A 5,254-nucleotide genomic window follows, 5' to 3' on the forward strand; every position below is an offset into this window, starting at 1 on the left:
TTAAAGCAGAGAACTACTTCTGAGAGAATAGATCTTGAAAAATAATTTTAAAACTTAGACTTTTGTTTTCGAGACATTCCAGACAAGACGAGACATTTTACAAGCTATCTCGAGTCCAAAACATTTGCCTCGTATTATCTTGGATGTCACAAAGCGCGTCTTGTCTCTTTCTCGAGATATGTCTTATCTCGTGCGCATTCGTTAACACTTGGGAAGGATTATCTTTCTACTCAAAGCATTGTTTTTATAATGGTTGCATATTTATGATAATTGCTGTCCACATAAATTACAGTCCTTTCAGTTGAATTAATTTTTATTATTATTATTATTGAAATTGCAATATCTAGTTTAACGTTGGACGATTATGCACCTACGCTAAGGGAGAATGATGATGAATGAAATGGTGAAATGAAGAAAGTGGGAGGAAAATGGAAAATCTCAAGAAAACACATACCCATGCACACGGTATTTGTCCACCTCAAATTTCACTTGGCACGAAGTGGAATCGAGCCACGGACCCCCTGCACCAAAGGTCCCTGCAATGCTTTATTATTATTATTATTATTATTATTATTATTATTAATAATAATAATAATAATAATAATAATAATAATAATAATAATAATAATAATAATAATAATAATAATAATTGAAGCGAGCTTAACGAGTTTCAACCGTACGACTCAACCAACGTTTGGGTGCCTGTTCGTTCGTCTGCTCCTCTCATAAAAGACATTTCATTTTAATGAAACTAGTAAGTGCCTTCTTTTAGCTCTGCGAAGTAACTATTGCTTGGAATATGAATCTGCAAAACATAAGAGGTAAAATTAACCAAATGGTGCAAGTTTCCACTTATATATACAAAACAATTTTGCAATATCAACTACCTGAATCTTGTCCCATAAAGAAGCCGAAACCCCTACACCGAAGAGCCCTCCGGGATTTGGTCATTGTCCACACGGACTGAAATTGTCATTTGAAGCCAAGACTTTAATATGAAGCCAATAATTTCTTTAAAATAGACGGAAAATTCGGAAGTTATAAGCATTTTCATATTTTTGCCTTTTCCCATAAGGGAGCCGTAGCCCCCTATACTGAAGACCCCCCCCCGGAGATTTGATCATTGTCCACTCGGACTGAATTTGTCATTTGGAACCAACACTTTAATACGAAGCAAAATATTTCTTTAAAATAGACGAAAAATTCGAAAGTTATAAACATGTTAATAATTTTGCCTTTTCTCATAAGGGGGCCGTATTAGCCTATACTGAAGAGCCCCACGAGATTTGATCATTAACCACTTGGACTGAAATTCTCATTTGAAACCAAAACTTTAATATGAAGCCAAAAATTAAACTTTTACATCAATTTAAACTGACTGGGTTCCGGTTCCCCCCACTATTGTTTAGTTTAGTTAAGTGGTAATTTGTGACAGCTTCACATCATCAAAAGAATGTTTCACTTCCCCTCCCCTCCCCCAGGAGTTCGTGCTGGATCCACCACTGGAATCAATAGACACTCTTCCTATTCTTTTTGTCACCCTTGATTGTGTAGGGGCTCCCTCGTACAAATAAAGAAGCGGTAATATTACAATCAAGGGGCGCTATATATTAGGTATTTTTTTAGTTACCTACCCCTAACCGCACAGGGCCATCTTTCGTAGAATAAAAAATATTACGTGATATTCCAATCATGAAAGGGGAGAGGATGCTGTAAATATATTTCTTATTCATTTTGTCTGTTCTGCTTATCAAAAATTACTTTCTGTTGGAAGGCTACTGAAATGAGAGGGGCAAAATAAAAAGTCGTACCCCCTCCTACATGGTTGCTCAAATAAGTACTAAAGAAAGCATTTTAAACTAAGATATTTAAGATTTAAACTAGGAAACTAAGATATCCTACACTATGTAAGGATGGCATATTCAGGATTATTATTATTATTATTATTATTATTATTATTATTATTATTATTATTATAATTATTATTATTATTATTATTATTATTATTATTATTATTATTATTTGAATGTTTTTGGAGCACCGAAATTTTGTGAGACGAACAATGATATGTAGAGGTTTAAGATGGGTGGTCATAGAGGAGGAAAAACCAGGATTTTTCTCTGTCTGACTCTCTAACGTAAAGATTATGTGCTGAAGGTAAGAAGCATCATCATTCTACAATAGGTTGCTTTTACGTAGAATATTAATTACTTGAGTTCTCCTCCTTCGGTCTACTTACCTTATGTAGTAAATTCAAAACAATTTCAATTCAATACAAATACATTGTAAAACTTTTCCGTAATTAAACATCTAGGGAAAAATAAACATTTAATAGGGAAATCTGTTATCAAAATATCCAAACACGTAGATAGAAGACTATCTAGTGAGAAATATTGTGAAACTTTATAAAATTCTCCAAATTAGAATTAACATTTACTGGGAAACATTCGTTATGCGCCAGCGAGCATATGGTGAGCAGTGAGCACAGGGGAAATAATTACGAAACTGTTTGCAAACAAAATTAGGGACGCTAATGCAAGTGCGACAACAGCATTTTTTTCTTTTTTTGGTATCGTCCTGAGTTTTACACATATGTTACAATTTGATTCTTTCCCAAATAAAAAATAAAAAATAACCGTAGTGTAGTGATAAAAATGATAATGGCACTTCCACGGGAACGAACCAGCTACCTTCAGCATACAGACTCGTTGCTTTAACTAACTGAGCCTGTTCCGGTAAAGACCATATTTCATTACGATCGTTCTACCAATTCGTCCTTTTCCATAGATAATTTCCACTATTTGCTCTATCTTTATGTTAATACTTAGCATATATTCATATATTTGGAGTTTGCAGATAATGCATATAATAAGACATACTAGAAATATTCGTTAAAAGTTTAGTTTGTAGATTTAATCCACATTTCTCTCAATGACATAGATGTCGCTGCTTCGTGTTGAAATGCAGAATTCCCTCGTGTTCTTGAAAATTTCCCACTTTAGCAGAGTTGGTAATTCTCGAGATTTCTGTCGATTTAATGTTTTTTTGCTTCTAATTTCTTTATTTTAAGCTAATATCTAACACAAATATTAAAAACGGGTTTGTTATTAACCTGTCCTGCTGGGGAAACCTTCCGAAATTTCGAACATATAAAGAAAACGGAGATATTTTCAAAAAACTTCAAAATAAAGAGACGCGTCATTTATTTTGCTCATGGTAGTACAAAGTGTACTTGTTACCTTCTTCGCTTCACGGTGCACCACGTTCTACCGCGATGGAATCTATGGCCTTCCAGAAAACGTTGGCAGGAGATCGTCGATGCTGATGGGGACTATTTTTGATCTTCCAGGTACTTAGGTGACATATTGATGTTCGATGGTGGTGGGTGAAAAAGCGACAGAACTTTCTTGGTTACCTTTATACAAAAATGCCATGTTACACTCTTTTTCACCGGATTTCTATGTCAAACTACTCTCTGTGGCTAGAACAAAAAATAGCCAAAGAAATAGTCCATTATGGGAACTCATGGTTGCTAGTAGTATGCTGAAAACATGCAACGCATGCACCTCCGCAGGTGTATGTTCATAGTACATAAATAATACACAACAATTAAAGACAATAAATAGACTGTTCTGGCAATACTGCGAACATTGCGTTAGTTTTTGTATGGTGCTCATAAGAACACACTTGTTGACGAGATGGAATTGGCTAAAATCCAAGTCTTTTGTTTACTTTAACGTATCTTTTATTGAATGTATATAACTCAAATATTTAGAAGGAAATTTGATTGATAGATATACACATATTAATCTTTTGCTATGAAACCTATAAATTTATTTTAGAATTCAAGTTAAATATTTGTATCGCATTTTGGCAAACAGATTGCCACACTTATTTTGAAATTTACTCACGAAATATCTTACAGGATAGTATCTTTGTAATTCGTGAGAGTTAATGAAATGTGAATGTGGCCCACGTTGCCTGATGGATTAAAGACTCTTGCTCTAGAGTGCTTACGTATCATTCCATTTCACACAGTTTTTGTCGAAGAATCTCTCTCATACATCGTATCAATTCCTTTCACTACGTAGACTCACTAATACTCTAACAGAGACGCTTCAATGTTCGTGAGATTCACCTACATAAACTTAAGGTGAAAGGATCTTTCGATCTACTTCATTCGATCTCTCAAGTTCCACTCAAAAGAGAGGGTGACACAGGATCCAGGACAGGATATACGCAGTGCATTAGTTTAAAGGTACGCCAATTATTTAAGTTTGCAACAGCAGCGATGGCACCAAACCATGGACTCTGGACTTAGCATGGTTAAGGAAAAACTGCTGTAAGTACTTAGTATGGTTAAAGAGAAACAGCTGTAAGTACTCACCATGGTTAACTGAACACAACTGTAAGTATTCAGCATGGTTAAAGAGAAGGGCTCTAAATACTCAGCATGATTAAGGGAAAGCAACGGTAAGAACTCGGCATACTTAAGGAGAAACAACTGTAAGTACTCAGCATACTTAAGGGGAAATAGCTGTAAGTATTCAATATGGTTAAGGGAAAACAGCTGTAGTAGTCAGCATTATTATGGGAAAGCAGATAAAAGTACTCGGCATGGTTAAGAGGAAACAGCTGTAACTACCCAGCATGGTTAAGGGAAAACAACTGTTAGTGCTCAACATGATTACAGGGAAACAGATGTAAGTGCTATCTTTATGAACAAGTATTTTATCTAAAATGACAGCTGTGTTCACTAAGGCCTACCGCTCACTGGCAACATTTTGTCGGGCAACTATCTTGTTGCTCTGGCTAAATGCATTGAGTCTTATGGGAATCCGCTCACTGAGGCGACAGCGACAGAAAAGTTGCCGAGGTGTCGCCAAGCAGGGCGACAGCAGGGCAACAGCTCGGCGACGGAACAGTTGCGCAACATCTAAAAATGCATTGAGTCTTATGGGAGTCCGCTCACTGAGGCGACGGCGACAAAAAAGTTGCCGAGGTACCTCCAAATAGAAAGGTAAAAAATAAATGTTTTCTACAAGTTTTTTCACGTAACAGTTCGTTCCGTGTGTAGCGCGTGAAAAGAAGTGTTCGCAATGGAAACTAACACATTCTTTGATTAGTGACTAGCATGTCTTTAGTGATAAAGAATATGAAAAATTAATTGAGGATATAGAGAAACGCTCAGCGTTAAAGAAGAAATATATATAAAGAAGAAATTATGGAAGGAAGTGTGTTTCGCTGTTATAAG

The sequence above is a fragment of the Thermobia domestica genome, chromosome 15 (assembly GCF_964235325.1).
Source record: "Thermobia domestica chromosome 15, izTheDome1.hap1.1, whole genome shotgun sequence".
Classification (NCBI taxonomy): domain Eukaryota; kingdom Metazoa; phylum Arthropoda; class Insecta; order Zygentoma; family Lepismatidae; genus Thermobia; species Thermobia domestica.